Here is a 16,753-nt window from a genome sequence, read left to right as displayed (position 1 = left end):
TCTGCAGAGCCCTCCCCTGTGCTCTTTGCCCTGAAACGAGGACTTCCACAGATGAACAGAAAACACTTAACTAGATTAAACATAGCTGGTTCCTGGCTGTGCACAGATACAATTTGATTTGATTAACAGGAATTTGAAGGAGCTGATGTAATTCAAAGAAAACAGAGAAGAGGTGAGCCATATTCCCATTCCCTGCTTTCCTGTTGATTATCTGTATAATAAACCCTAATCACTATGGGTGTGAATGGGGAAGAAATCAAGGAGACAGCAACGTTCTTCAATTGCTCTCAGAACGGCTTTGATGGCAAAGACAAGCCAAGGGTTCATGGCAGGACAGGCGGATAAAAGCTGTTGGGGTGATTACGCTGGTAGATGAACTATTTTCAGAGAGGCACCAGCCCCATCTCTTCCGTTCTTCATCATGTGTAACATGCCACATTGGGTGCCCCTTGCCATCCATGGCACCTGAGATAAATGGAGATTTATTCAGCAAATTAAACTACACTGCTACCACATCAATCCTCACCTCAGCCAAATAGTTAAAGAAAAGAATGTCCTCCCTACTGAAAAGGTATTATGTATTTATATACACATAAAAATAAACCAGAAGAAAGCTGACCAGTAGAAGTGCTTAGATCACAGCAGTCATCACACAAGCAAAGAGGGGAAAGGGTGAAAAGAGCACGGTGGGGTGGGGCGGTCCCACAGCAGGTCCATGAGAAAGTACAGAGGGCAGTCTGGATAGAAAGGCCCATCCACCATAATTGTCTGAGCCACAGCATCACCCAGACCGGTCTGCCTGGCCTCCAGCCTCCACGTGTGCTCCCTTATAACAAAATATCACTGCATAAGCATGGGGCAGCTCTTCAAGATAGAAGGAAAAAAACAACCTTCTGAAGTCACAGTCTAAATATTCAAAGCAGCATTCAACTCAAGCTTCCCAGACAGGCACAATTAGCCAGGAGACATTGCTGCTTGTTGGCATGGGTACTGCCAACAGAAAGCCTGCTGCACCTAAAAACCATCCCCACTTGCCCCTGAGAGCCACCACCTACCCCTGAGAACAGTGCTGTGCTTTGGTGTGCTGTGGTGAAGCTGAAGATGCCATGGACCAGATATCACTTGAATAAGCCCAACATAAGGTTGGTTGTTGGACTCTCAGATCTCTAAGGTGATGACTGCCTGTGGGTTTAGCTCTGCTGAGTACACCTGCATCTATGGATCTGAGCAAAGAGGGTTTCTTCAGTCCCAGTTGTCTGATTCAGCTTTGTTGCATGACTAACTCTCATGCTCTCCAATATTTATTCAAAACATTCCCATAATGTTTTACAGGACATCTGTCAGAAAATAAAAGCCTCCAACTGGGACCTTCTGCTTCAGCTCCCTAGACATGCGTGTATCATACCTCAGATACATGCACTCTGCACCCAGACGCTGCAAGTAACTGGCTCTGTGCATAATCAGAATTTACATAACAACAGCATGTTAGATATAGGACTTGTAATCTCAATTATGATCTTAAACAACAACAACATGTAAATATTTTGTATTTAAACAGCTCTTGTTAGGCTAGAACTTGATTTGAGGCCTTCAGACAGGTTCCAGAGGGGACTGGATGCTGAGCTGACCCTGTGAAGGCAAGTCTGGTTATACAAATAAACGTGACAAAGAACAGGCAAGCAAAGACAACACTGTGCTTGTTTTTAAGTCAAACTAAAAGCAAGCATCTCTGCTTCAGTCCCTGTAATTCCACAGCCACAAAGATAAACAGGGATAGCATTTACACAATGAAAAAGCAAACAACCAAAAAAACCCCAAACAAAAAAACCCCAAACAACCCCAAACCAGAAATGCACATTTTTCCTATAGCATTCCTCTGTTTCCTAACTATGTTTGTAGGCTGTTTATTTCAGTCCCTTTCCCTATTAGCCTGGCTGACTACATACAAATGCATGCACATGTATATTACACACATATTATGTGTACACACCAGATTACAGCACTGATCAAACAGAGAGGCTTTTGTAACATGCATGTGCCTGAGGTACAGTTTGGCTGCTGCAGCACCTTCAATGTTACAGCATTCTTGGAAAGAAACTGCTTCAGCAGGAAAACTGTTGGAAAACAGTCCTTCAAGACTCAATGGAATGCGTTAGCAAAGATGCTACAGTATTAGCATCCTACAGCAACCCAGCAGTTCAGCTATGAGTGATGGGCTAAATATCTGACAACAATCTTCTACTTGCCCCTTACTAAAAAGAATGACATGGAGGAGCTTGTGCTGAACTGCTCGCTTTCTTTCTAGGCTCGTTAAACCAGACAAAAGATAAGATTCTTAAACAAAGGCAGACAAATCAAAATCACTGCCTTCCAAATAGGGCAAACTACAATAAAATTGAAGGAAAAAATGAACTAGTGGCAAACAATAGGTGGTACCTATGCAAACTGGAAGCCACTTATAGAAATTAGGTATTTAGATACACAAAGAATTAAACTAGAAGAAAACCACCCAGTGTATGAAGTGCTCAGACCAGCCTCCTATTCCTGCCACTGCCCAACCTCAGCATGCTGACACACTTTGCATTCCAGATTCTGTGAAGGTTGATATAGTTTTCACTCCCTCATTTATTCTATGTATTCAAGCCTTAAGAACCAGCTCTTAACATACCAGTCTTACTTTGAGGGATATTACTTCATTACCATTGCTTTTGGAAAAAGGTCTTTAAGAGCAGAGTGATCCAGCCTCAGGAGTACCTGCTCACTTTGCATTCCGTAACCACAGCACTCATTTTTCAAGTCAAGCACTTCTCAACAAGTTAGGTTAGATTCAAGGAAATAAAAATTCAAACTCTCGTGTATTTCCATATTTCTTTGTTACTCCCAACTCATGCTAAATGTTTTCACATGTTTTATGCCAGACACTTAAACAAAATGTTTTTTAAAATTCACAGATCCTTTATAATTGCTGTACCATCCAAGAAGCCATAACGAAGCTAATTTTGTACTATGAATCGTACAAACCCGAATGTGTCTGTGTGAGATAAAGACCAATATCCACATGCGAGAAATCAAACTCTTGCCATGAAAAGTGAGCAGCCCTCTACATCCAGATGACAAGACCTAAATACGCCACATGCCATCCAGCCCTGCTGAAGACACCAGCCTGCTTCTAAGAACAGCAGCAGCAATGGTAGCAGGTGTGGTAATAGTACTGTGTTGGCTTAATGTGATGGTGAATTTGGAAATACTGTCAAGCATTGGAACGGGTTGCCCAGGGCAGTGGTGCGGTCACCATCCCTGGAAGTATTTATGAAAGGTATAGTTGTGGTACTAAGGGATATGGTGTAGCAATGGGACTCGGTAGGTCAGGCTGATGGTTGGACTTGGTGATCTTGAAGGTCTTTTCCAACCTGTGAGATTCCATGATTCTGGGAAATAGCAAACTTCCAAGTTTCTGTGCTCCTCTGAGCAGAATAATATACAAAGCAGGGCATTAGTAAAAAGCTGATCCTCAAAACTGCAGTTCAGACTCCAGATCTTGTCAGAAACCTGGTACCAGATTCAGGACAGCCTATGGTCCTACAGGAACAGTGCAGTAGGTCAGAAAGACTACACCCCATGTCACCTTCACCTTGCAATCACCAAAGAGAGTAACTAGAGTGTCAGTGAGCCCCCTATCCTAAGACAGGTCCCTTCTGCATTATGCTTGTAATAGGAGAAGTGCAAGGGAATTTATGCAAGAAAACCATCAAAACTAACAAAAATCTCCCACAGAACAAATACCCTACCAGTCTGCTCTACAGTTAATAGCTTCCATATAGACATACTGATCGATCAGTGAAAAAAAAAAAGGTCTACATTACTGTAAACAGCTGTTTAATATTACAATTAAAAACAGCCTTCATTTTCACTGGCTTTAAGAGTTAAAAAGTTAATCATTCAAATTGAAATCTAAAGAATCAGAAGGTGGGTTACAGCATCATTAGAAGCCTTCATTCTGTGTACAACCTCAAAACCAGAAATACAGTCAAGAATACAATGAGATTTTCATTCAAAGGAGACACCTTAACGTAAAAGCAGTTAACTGCTACAAACAACACTGCCTCTTATTAATCATATGGAATAAGGAGAAACAAGTTCCCAGGCAACTAGTCTGCCTTCGTGTATTGAACGGAGGCTGCTGTAAAGAAAACATCGGAGGAAAAGAGCACTGAAGAGGCCACCCCAGCTGAACGATTTTAAGACAGAAATGGCAAAATCCTTCACAGAACCTAGAAGTTACCCTAGAAACTTAGTGCAATAACAGAGCGTACTTTGGCTTAGGGAAATTATTTGCATATATTTCCCTTCATGAACTCTGGAACCAGAAATACGTGAACTGAGGTCCACAATTTGTCCTCACAAACCAGTTTAACTGAACATGAGATTTTCACTAAGTTTAAAATCTTAATTGATACTTATTTTGTTTCTGGATCACATTCTGCTGCTTTGGCTTCAGCCAACGCTTACCATTAGAAATAACTGGATGTAAATTTGAACCTAAAAGGGTTCAGATGGAGTCTTACATTTTTCACCAGTTAAATGAAAATAAAACACTGCAACTTTCCCATAGGCTACAGAAGATGGATTTATTTCTTTTTAATACTGGATTTGGAGAAGGGCACGCCTGCTGGGATGCCAGCAGGGTCAAAGCATGCAACGAAAATATAAGACCTTGACAAAACTGCTGGACATCTCTAACAGCTTCAAATCTTAAAGCAGAAAACCTCCCAACAGCCAGAGCTGGCACCTCACTTGCTCTCCAGTTTCTCCCTCCTTATGCCCCCCCAGCTCCCAGAAAAACAATGAAACAGGAATTATTTGCCTGAGCCAAGCAGTTCCATTGGCAAGCATTACATACAGTTACTTCAAAATACCCACACACGAGATAGCTCTTAACTTTTGCTTTTCCTATGAAAGCATTCTGAAAAGCAAACAGGATTAACAAACAGAGGCACGAGTGATCTTTCATTTCTTATTTTATTTTTAAAAGCATCTCAGTCCTTTTGCTTTGAAAAAAGTCTTTACCTGAGGACCCATTTCTCAAAGCATGCGTGCACTACACAGAGCACAATGGAATCAGGAACCTTCTTTGCAAGGTGGCCATTAAGGCCAGATACAAGTTAAACATGGTCTCTATTGCGTCTATGGGAAAACCTTATGGATAACAGTACAACTCTTACTACATACGTATCCTAGGAGACCAAAGAGCTTTCGCATTTAAAAGCTTATTTCCCAGCCACGCTCTCAGTATCCATCCGATGCATTTACAAACAACACAAACAGCTGTGAGAGGAGGAACTTGTTTTAATTTCAGCCAGAATGTACAGTGACCTCTGCTAACCTCCGCACAAACATTTCCTTTTATTTCACTTCTATGTCTTTCTCACTAAAAAGATGTCAGAAATCTCCTGTAATTAATGAAACACGCTTTTAAACTTGGAATTTACAACTGAGCAGAGCCTGAATTCTCAAATATTTCCAGCAAATGATTCACACACATGCTTGCAAATCGTTTTACAAAACATCAACCTGTTAAATTCAATGTAACAGAGACCCACATCATTTAGGAAATACCCTCAGAAGGAGAAACAATAAAAAAAGAAAGAAAGAAAGAAACAGAAAGCACAATGCATCTAATTTAAGCCTCTTCACGCTTCAGGTTAGAATCACCTACTCACTCAAAACAGGCAGAATTAAGGGATTTCCTGCATTTTGTGTCTGCAGCTCTTCTGGAGGGTCCAGCCTGCAGCTCTGGAGGAGAGCATCTCTCTGAGGCAGAGCCTTCATCACACAGCTCCAATTCCCTGTGAGCCCCCAGGCAGCTGGCACCAAACACCCATCCCAAAGCCCTCTCGCTGCTTCTTACCCTTTCATTCCCAGATTGAGAGGAGGAGAGGAGGCAGCCCAGCACGCAGGGCAGGGAGAACACGCTGCTGTTCTCATGGAGGAGGAGGTGTCTATCACATGACAGCGGAGAACTTCAAGGAAAAAGGTTGTCGGCATGTTGTCGTACACAACTGAACTGATTCACCAGCAGGCAATTAAAACAGGGCCAGCCCCTCCTGTAGCTGCTGCAGCATCCCACAGGGTTTGCTTTACTTACAGCAATAAATCCATCTGATTCCCAATCTCACGTTGGTAGCTGGGGCTCGGGGAACACCGACAGCAGCCAAGGATCCACTGCATCTCTTACGCCGCGTCCTTTTCAAACACAAAACCTAACATTAACATTAACTGCGGGCTAAAATGTCGTCAGCAATTTCTCCTGAATGCATAACGAAGCAGGGCTACCAGATCTGGCGCTTTCATTTTTTTAAGCACGCCTGGGGAACACGAGCGGGCGGCGCACAGAAATAGTTACAATAACTCCGTGCATACAGCAGAGCAGCTTTACTGCACACGCAGGACATCTCTGCTCTCTGTCATGCTGCCACGTGCTGCAAACCTCACACAAATCCTACTCCAGTCACAGCCATTCCCCCCACAAAAAAAGCCAACAGATCAGAGCCCTGCGTTCCGGAGCTCAGGGAGCGTTTGGACAGTGCCCTCAGACATTGGGGTTGGATTTGGGGTGGTTCTGTTGGGGCAGCATGTTCTTGCTCTGAGCGTGAACTTATTTCCTGCATCAACGTGGAGCTCATCACACAGATTCTATACATTTTGCAAGGTGTTGCAGTCAGGGAAATCCAGATTTGATTTCAGGATCACAGCATATAATATCCCAAAGAATATCTAACAATATTTGATTAAAAAATAAAATGCTGTGCTAATCTCAACCTGATTTCCTTACAAAGAGGTAAACAACTTTTACCCTCATTAAAAAGTTGAGAAATGTGCACACCATCACCAAAACATAATTAACGCACAGCCTTTAGAAGAGTCCAAAGGAGCAATTTAATTAACCACCCGCTGATTTCATAAATGACAAGAACACACAAAGGTAATGGCACCTTTTTATTGAAAAAGTTCCTGTTTATTTAGCTGAGCAATTGTTCTGCTCTACATTGTGCATAATTATGAGGAGAAATGTTTTGAACTCACTGCATTCTAACTTTGTAAGTGTGAGGGAACAACACAACACGCAAGACAGATCTTCAACATATTCCACTCCTTTAACGCCTTTACCTAAGAAGCCCAAAGTCACAGGCAACTATGAAGGTCAAAGTATACTAGACTGAATACGAAATAGTAACAACTGAATTTATAAGCTGTCCATCTCCCTGTCCAATGGATGCAGGGAAAGCAGACATTCATACCTGCTTTGCAGCATATATAATTTTAACATGAAAAACGGACTGTAAAGATTCAGCAGATCCACAGAGTAAAAGCCTTAACGTGAAGCACAGCACGGAACAAGCTGCAGGGGCCTGACCCCTCATCAGCCCTGGTATGCAAGGATATATGAAAGCAGCTGCCTCGTAAAGCAGCCCGAAATTGCCAGTCCCACCTGTCCCTGGGATGACACACATGTGGCATTGGCTCTCTGTCCATCTGCCACAGGAAGAGTGTCTCATAATACAAATTATATCGTTAAGTGCTGATCCCAGCAGTATGACTGGGATGTATCAAACTGAAGCAACGAGTTTGCTTTCACATTCAATATACGTTTCTACAATTTTTCATTTAACAGAGATCTTTACTCTTAGGTATTAGCTATTTGTGTTAATTGTTCCTGAGAGTTTCTCATTCTTCAGAGGTATATTTGTTCAAGCTGCAGCAACCCATGGTCAGGCCTACCCAGCCACATTTGCTGCCTGTCCCAAGTGCCCCTAAACAGCCCTTTGAAGCGTGAAACCTTCCATTACTACTACACACCATGGTTTATCTACTAATTAGAGGAGGACCGTAAGTAAGACCTCTATTCATTTTTCTGACTCTTTTCTAAGTCTTCCCAGTCTTCAAGTGTTAACTCTGTAAGTGCTCCAACCAAACCTGCCCGTCACAGGGGCTGCCTGTGCCCCAGTCCATCCTTAAGTGCTCCCTCACTCTTTCCTCCTTCCTCTGAGGACTGCTAAGCACCTTACCACAGAACTGAACATGGAGCTGTTTTCCAGTGGTTAATTCTGATGACTCCTGCATGTTTTCAGGATGTATTTATTCAGCCTGTAAAAATGGTTTAGGTTTTCTGCTCCTAAATGCTGGAGAGAATATATCGCTTAAATTGTAATACATGATTCAACAGCCTGCAGCTTCCAAAATGATCTGGACTGCACAATATTGCTGACTCGTTCCCACCATTTACTACTGCAATAAACTTTATCAGAATTGCTTGCTTTCTTCCATGCTGCTAAGAAATCTTGGAAGAAAATGATGCTTCAAAGCTCCTTGAAAGAACTTTGTTTGGCGGGCATGGTGGTAGTGGGTCAATGATCAGACTACATGATCTTTTCCAACCTTAGCTGTTCTATATTGAGGGGGGAAGTCAACCACTCAAGTCCTCACTCTTGCCTCCTGGTGATCTCTGAACACATTTCTATGGAAATGAAGGGTGGATGCAAGAAGGTAAGTTTTTAAGTTATCAAAATACATAAAGAAGTTCGTTTTACATCTCACACAGGCAAAATGCATCTTACACAGTGGAAATAACTGTTTATCCTAGATTAGTTTCTGCTTCCATTAGGTTGTGGCGCAAAGAAGCAACTTAAATCAAGGGATTTATAACTCTTTAGATAAGTGGCACAACAATAAAGCTCACCACATATATTCACCTATTTAACTCAGAAGAGCTATTTTTTTTTTCTATTTAAAAAAAAATAGCTTACAAGTAAAATGTATTTCATTATTTATTTCTGGTAGTCAACCTTATTTAAATTTTAAAAGAATAAGGAGCATAAGTGATACAATTTCCTGAAGGAACTGGGCTCAGAAAAGAAAAGGCTGCGGGGAGACCTCACTGAGGCTTTTCAATATCTAAAGGTAGTTTATAAACTTGAGGGAAATTAACATTTTTACACGGGTAAATAGCTATAGGACAAGGGGGGATGGTTTTAAACTGAAGGAAGGGAGATTTAGATTGGATTTTAGGGGAAATTTTTTTACTGAGAGTGATGAGGTGCTGAAACAGGCTGCCCAGAGAGGCTGTGGGTGCCCCATGCCTAGAGGTGTTTAAGGCAAGGCTGGATGGGGCCCCAGTGTTTCAGTATTTGATCTCGCAGCTGGCAACCCTGCCTGTGTTAGGAGGGCTGGAACTTGATGATCCTTGAGGTTCCTTCCAACCCAAACCATTCTACAATTCTAAGGATTCAATGCTTAAATACAGCTTTAACCTTTAAACTCTAAACTACTGACTTAAACACAAATCACAGCACTTATTTCTTGCTCTCTCTGCCACCAAAGAAGGCTTACATTTGACTTTTACTGCTGAAATGCCACAATAGCTGGTGTTTTGCTGCAGAACTTGATTTATTAAGTGACAGTCTTGACTTGAGGGCAGAACTACTGCTGCCAAAATTCTCATCTCTACAAAGTTTCTTTTATATTCTCAAAACAAGGATGAATAGAAAATAAAGCACGGTCCAAAATGTTTCTCAGGTTTTCTCTGCACATAAGCAACCTATAACGTGACACCAATTCTTCTGCATAGAACTGAGTACTGGACAGCCCACTGAGGTTCTTCAACTGAATCACTTGTTATCTTTTAGCAAATAGATGGTAGCAGCTATTTGCATTTCCCAGGCTTTTCTGTAACTTGGAGCTGCAGGAACAGCCTCAGGGTGGCTTTCACTAGCATTATCTCATTCCAGATTTCAAGAGACAAGCAGAAGCACGCATGCTCAGCCATGACATCTCAACTGAGGCAGCTGCTAGCTCAGGGGCAAACCTTATAGATCCCTACAACTACCTGAAATGAGGTTGCAGTGAGGTGGGGGGTCAGTCTCTTCTCCTGTGTAACTAGAGATAGGATGAGAGGGAACAACCTCTAGTTGTGCTAGGGGGAGGCTGGACATAAGGAAAAATTTATTCTCTGAAAGACAGATGCAGCACTGGAACGGGCTGCCCAGGGAGGTGCTGGAGTCACCATCCCTGGAGGTGTGAGAAGCATTTAGATGCAATACTAAGGGACGTGGTTTAGTGGGGAAATACTGGTGGTAGATGGATGGTTGGACTGGATAATCTTGGAAGTCTTTCAACTTCATTGATTCTATGTCTCTAAACTCAGTTTTCTCAATCAAGAGGAAGATGCCCCGGTACATTTTATACACAATTTCTTATTAAAAAGAAAAAAGTACATTAGGAGTTGAGAACAAATTTAGTTCTTTCCACACAAAACCAACCTTCACTGTGTAGACTTATAAGCAAGAAGGCTGTCAAACTCACAAAAACCTCTTAAATAAAACACCAAGAAAATTTTTATTCCAGAATTACTTTGCAGCGTAACTAGAATGGTACCCCTCCATTACTGCAACGTTACTTTGTGGTACTAACTCAAAAGTTCAAACCATATTTATTTCTTTATTACCAGTAGCAATCTAGGAAATGCTGCCATCAATAGTAAATCTACATGAAGTCACACTCCTCCAGTGCATTTCGTGCATAGCAATCAGTTCATAACGCAATCTTGTGTTGTTTAAAATTCAGTTTATTCTCCAATTACTCTGCTAGCTCAACTCTAATTTATTATGTTTTCTGGTACATTTGATTTTAGATATTATGACATCCTGGCTCATGCCATTAGAGGGGAAACATAAAATGGTGAGGATGTCTAGAGACAGCTAGAGAATAGGATAGCAACAGCCTGGAAAATTAAGAATATCACTGTCTGTACTCAGCTAAACTTCTCCTGCGTTAGCAATAAAAAAATACGTTGGCAGTATTTCTCTGATTTTCTTCCTGACATCCAGGAGTAGCCTCAGGGGCACCATAAACCTCAGCAGCTCAGGTACAGGGTGAGCTCACTGGGTACGCATGGCAGATTTGCAGTGGTAATGAAAGCCAGAAGTGGTGAGTTCTGTCATCAGGCAACTCACCTCAGCAAGCAAAAACTGCTCTCGTGTGTCTTTCCACCTTTTCTGTCAGACTTGTGAAAGCTTAGCCTAGAGGTGATCCTTCCTCTCTTGCCAGGACTAATGAGGACAGACCTGGAGTGCTGGGTCCAGTCCCAGGCCTTCCAGTACAAGAGATACCTGGGCATACTGGCACCACCAGCAAACTTACTGAGGGTGCACTCAATTCTTCTATCCAGGTCACTGATAAAGATGTTGAAGAACTCTAGTTCCAAGACTGGTCTCCTGGAGAACACCACTCACTGCTGGTCTCCACCTGGATATAGAGCAATTGACTGCAATCCTTTGGCTGCAATCATACAACCAATTCCCTTCTCTCTGAGCAGTCCACCTCTGATATCTCTCCAATTTAGACAAAAGGACGTGGCGTGGGACCACGTCAAAGGTTTTGCAGAAGTCTAAGTAAATGACATCAGTTGCACTTCCTTTGTCTGCAGTGATGCCATCACTTCATCACAGAAGCTCACAGTATTTGTCAGGCACTATCTGCCCTTGATGAAACCCTGCTGGCTGTCTCAGATCACATCCTTATCTTGCATGCACCTTCATAACATAGTTTTCAGGAGGATCTATTCCATGACTTTCCCAGACACAGACACAAAACTCAATATCGTGCAGACTTCCAGTTCTTCCTTTCTCTTTCTCCTAAAAAAAAAACCCAAGCGATATTTCTCTTTTCCCAGACACCAGGGACTTTCAAGCCATGACTTGGTTTGAATACAATGGAAAGTGGCTGAGCAACCGCATCAGTTGAGACAGTTTAGAATGGAGAAGAGATGGCTCAGAGAGATCTCATCAGTGTCTAAATACCAGAAGGGAGGGTGCCAAGAGGCAGGAGCCAGGCTCTGCTCAGTGGTGCCATTACTGTTGGCAAGGAACACACAGAAATTTCCTTGTGAGCATTAGAAAGCACTTCTCTGTCACGGAGGTGATGAAGCACTGAAACTGGGTGCCCAGAGGCTGTGAAATCCCCTCCTTGGAGATCTTCCAAAGCCGCCTGGATACCCATCTCTGGGTGTCCCTGATCAAGCAGGGTTGGGCCAAGTGGCCTCTAGAGGTCCCTTCCACCTCAGTTATTTTGTGAAGCCCTTCTGGAGCCAGCCACTACATTGGAAGGCAGAGGGAACAGCTGCGGGCATTGGGGAGGGCAGCTTGTCCTTCCATCTGCTACTTCTTTGCTCTGCTCTCCAGCAACAGCTGGGTGTCCAACTGCTTTTTATCACTTGCTCTGGCTTCGGTGCCTGGAGGGGACCAAAAGGGGTTGCCACAAAGAAGAGCCAGGGAATTAGTGTGGAGGGAGGCCAAGGAACAAGAATGAAGCTGCACAGAGGACAGGCGACATCTCCTGCCCCAGCCTTTCCACTGCCCCGAGTGCCAAACACAGACACAAAATGCCATTTCTCCTGCCACTCAGCACACACAGAAGAAACTGAGACACCTCTAAATGCAACCGATACTACCTAAAATTGATTTATTTCTTTTTAAAGCCTTGCATACCCTTGGTCCTAGCTACCAAAGGGCATTTCTCTCTCTCAGCATCCAAGGTAAAGCAACAGAGGGCAGCTAAAGCCCTCACAGGGATGTTTCTCAAGACTGCGGGCAGAACCAAGGGCTTGGAACACATTCACCTATGGGCACAACGCCAAGCCCACCTGCTTACTCAGGGTTTTGCCAGCAAAGGCAGCTATCACCATACTGATTTGTCCTTCGAAGGTACATCCTATTGTGCTTGCTTCTGCTGCTATGCCTTGCATGCAAACCCCTGCACATAAGGAGGAAGGATGTGGAGGGCAGATGTTGCTGGTGAAGAGGCCATCTGAATGCCTGGCGTTTTCCCCCATAGCAGATTCTGACATTTTCAAGCTAGAGAAATCCCTTGTGCCTGCATAGCTTGCACCCTCCCAAGAAAAAATTGTATGTTAGACTGGGATGCAAAAGACTCCCCTCACTTATTAAGCACAAGACCCAGGGTAATGAAGCACCACACTGCACAAGCACCACAATAGTTTCTCTCACTTTAGCGTATGATTACTATGAAAAACAAACTAAGCATATTCTTCAAAAGCAAATGACAACTTCAGCTCCAACTGTTTTTTCCTCTGGAATTCCTTACACTCATAAATGACTTGTCTATATTTGCACTGCAAATCAATTCAGATGCTCTGGTGCCCTAGTGTACCTGCCCTCATTACTCTGCATTGCAAGTGAACTGTGAATCAAGACAGGAGACTCAATTTCACTTCCCAGTGTGACTACAATAATCATCAATAATTTACATTAGTCAGTGAATGTAACGGAGACTTAGAAGTACACACCAAGAAGAGCAGGATTTGTGTACAGCATGATTTGATAATCTGAAAAATCCCTCGGTAAACAAAGGAAGTTCACAGATAATCTTTAATACGATTAGAGTTGTTTTAAAACAATGAATAATGTATTCTAGAACATCTGGGAAGAAAGATGGTAGTTTTAAAAATCAAAACCTTGGGGGAAAATAGTTTTCCCCTCAAATACAAACAGTAATTCACTTTATTAAATCCTAATCCTCTCCAATTCATGTTAAAGCAGAACACTTTCACTGAAGAGTTTTATCAATGTACTTAAACACAATTCCATAAATAAATATTGAAATACGTTTTAGTTTTAATATTTCACCGTCATAGAATCACAGAATCATCCTGAATTGGAAGGGATCTTTAAATGTCACCTAGTCCAACCCCTGCAATGAACAGGGACACTACATCTAGGTAAGGTGCTTAGAGCCCTGTGCAGCCTGGCTTTGAGTGCTTCCAGGGATGGGGTATCCACCACTCCTCAGGGCAACCTGCACCAGCACCTCACCACACTGATTGTAAAAGAACTTCTTCTTTATACCTAATCCATATCTCCCATCTTTTACTTTGAAACCATCCCCCTTGTCTACCACAACAGACTGTTTAGCAGTCTGTTCTTTCTTACAGCACCCTTTTAGATACCAAAAGGCCACTCTCAGGTCATCCTTGAAGCCTGCTCTCCTCCAAGCTGAACAGCCCCAGCTCTCAGCCTGTCCTCATAGGGAGCTGCTCCATCCCTTGGATCATTTTTGTGGCCCTCCTCTGGATACACTCCAACAGCTCCATGTCTCTTGTGTACTGAGGACTCCACATCTGGATGCAGTGCTCCAGGTGAGGCCTCAACAGCACAGAACAGAGGGGCAGGATCACCATCCACAAACTCACTGAGGGTATACTTGATCCCACTGTCAGTGTCACTGATGAAGATGTTAAAGAGCACCGGTCCCAGTACTGACCCCTGAGGGACATCACTTGTCACTGGTCTCCATCCAATCATTGAGCCGTGGTGGCCAGTACCCACTGCACCTGATGAAACAATTTGTTATTCACCATTTTCATTGTTGTTGCTTCTATTTCATTTCAGATTTGAAAAGCAGGTTTATTTTAAGTCAGAACACAAAGATTATCCGTTTTTTTTTTTTAAAGATAGAACTTAATTTCTGGGCTCCAGCATTGTATAATAAGTTTTCCTAACCAAAGCAACCCAGTGTCTTTTTATATTCACCTACGCATCAGATGGAAAATGAAGAGAATAATTCCTATGTTCCCTCGTAAAAAAGTTTATTACTTCTCCCATCACTAATTTACTGTTTTCCAAAATGTTGTGGTGGAGATTTATGTGAACCCCCTCCCCCAGTAAAACCTGTTAATGACAAGCAATGCTGTTAATATTTATACAGATAATCTATTTAAAGAACACAGCATTGAACCGCTGTAACTGCTGACAGCACCAGAGGAATAAAGTTACTCCACAACTAGAAGTAAAGCTACAGAGGGAACAGTGGTTAGGTTGGTAAAAAATAGTCTGGATCAGATTTCTGTGGAGTCCCTTTACCTACTATATTTCAGTTTCATTCACTAGCTTCATTTTATTCCCATAGAGAAGGTCGTTACTATGTAGAAACTTACTATATATGAAGTTCTAATAAAAATAGAATGCTAATGAGATTTGTACCAGCAGCAATTCAGCCCCAGCAAAGCGATCCTATAATGGGTGCATTGCTATAATCACATAACGAGGCTGAATTCAGTGACTTTCCTGCAAGCAGAGCTGGACAGAAGGATGCGTGTGCCTACAAAGGATCTCATGAAGTCCCACACATGAATTAAATTGTACAATCAAATTCTAGGGATGACTGAGTATTACTCAGCATGTGATGTATCATCATCTAAATATCTGCATATATGATATGGGATAGCAGCTATTCCTAACATCTATTAGTGTTTCACAGAGAAGCCTCTCCCTTTTTCCATCTCATTTAGCCTTATAATGTAGCAGGTTTTATGGTACGTGATACCTCACCCACTTAAGCAAAACACCTTTTCTACTCAGAGTCAATATCTTCCCTCTTTGAAATGACAACATCTTGTCATTACTGCACCCTAACTGCACTGCAGTTCTGCAAAGCAAGCTGCCTTCACTAAACTTGAGATTGTTCTTTAAAGACAAATGGGAGCTGTTGTGAGATCTGTATTGTTGTAATAATTTATAGGAAATAACATGTCAAACCGTATCCAAAAGTTCTTCATCAAACATCCTCCACTTCATAATGTCATGACACCTAGCGACAAACATTTCCTGGCTTCACAGCTTTCCAAAATTCTCAAAATATTATTTAGGAAAGTATTACACTTCTGTGGCATTTCTATACTAGCATGGCAAGCATCTCCTACTGCTGAAGAACTGTAACAGTTTCATTTCACACTCCAGTAATCGGGAATTCTGCATTACCACTCACTTTCGTGTCTATTTTCCCATAGATTCTCTTTTTCTGCTTACTTGGCAAGACAGTTAAGGTCAAGAGCAGAGACACTCGGGGCTGCCTATTTTCCCTTTTACTGATACTCATTTATCTTCACTTTTGGTTTACTGGTGTTTTAGTTTCAGCTGGGACAGAATTATCTTCTTCAGAGAGTCTGCTGTGATGCCAAAATCCGGTTCTAGGAGAAAAACAATGTTGTTAACACACTTGTGTTTATAGTTGCTGCTAAGCAGTGTTATGCAGAGCCAAGGCTGTTCTCCGTGAAAGGTCTGAGGAGCTGGAAGGGAACAGAATGAAGAAAGCAGGGGGAACTGGGCATTGGTCAGGTGATGGTGAACAATAGCTTGAATATCACTTGTTCTATATCTCTCACGGAGAGAGAAAAAAAAAGGCTAAAAGTTGTGGCTGTCTTAGTAAATAGTTTTATCTCAACCCACAAGTTCTACTTTGTTCTTTCAAATTCTCTCCCTCATCCCATTGGGAAGCGGGGGGAGTAAGTCAATGTCTGTGAGGTGCTGAGCCACCTGCTGGGTCAAACCACAACAACTGGAAAGTTCATTTTCCCTGCAGAAGGCAAAAGAACCACAGTCAATAAGTAAGTCAGCAGCTATCTGTCAAAATGGATTTCAGAGGGGGGAAAACTCCCCACAGCTACAAATGCAAGTATTATTTATACTGAACCATGCCCACACTGTTAGAATACACCACGAGAGCTTACTGCTCTACAGACAGTGATGCCTAATTCAGCTCCTCTCATTTCCAACTGGACAGACACACAGCACAAGCTGCAGGATATGATGTATCAGCACTGAGCAGACATGCTGAGCCATCCAGCAAGTAACAGGTACTGCACAGCGGTTATTTGCCAGACAAAGTGGGATTTTAATAGGTG

The 16,753-nt window shown here is 42.4% G+C and overlaps 1 protein-coding gene across 4 annotated transcripts in view; it reads right to left on the bottom strand.

Moving 5' to 3' along the window:
* The window catches only part of LNX2 (ligand of numb-protein X 2), a 53,402-nt gene that overhangs the window by 31,690 nt on the left and 4,959 nt on the right, over positions 1 to 16,753 (bottom strand). Inside the window, exons 2-3 of one of the 4 annotated variants that reach the window (XM_032442151.1) lie at positions 6,146 to 6,243; positions 5,909 to 6,020 (exon numbers count right to left, since the gene is read on the bottom strand). The exons of 1 other annotated variant lie outside the window; for it this stretch is intronic. The gene's annotated coding sequence lies outside the window, so the exon portion shown is untranslated. Of the gene's footprint in view, positions 1 to 5,720; positions 5,851 to 5,908; positions 6,021 to 6,145; positions 6,244 to 16,753 lie in introns of those variants that run through there. 2 more of the 4 variants (XM_032442150.1, XM_032442152.1) reach the window with 2 other exon arrangements.

The sequence above is a fragment of the Coturnix japonica genome, chromosome 1, assembly GCF_001577835.2.
Source record: "Coturnix japonica isolate 7356 chromosome 1, Coturnix japonica 2.1, whole genome shotgun sequence".
Classification (NCBI taxonomy): Eukaryota; Metazoa; Chordata; class Aves; order Galliformes; family Phasianidae; genus Coturnix; species Coturnix japonica.
Note: the sequence above shows the minus strand (reverse complement) of the source record. Positions and strands in the feature narration are given on the sequence as shown.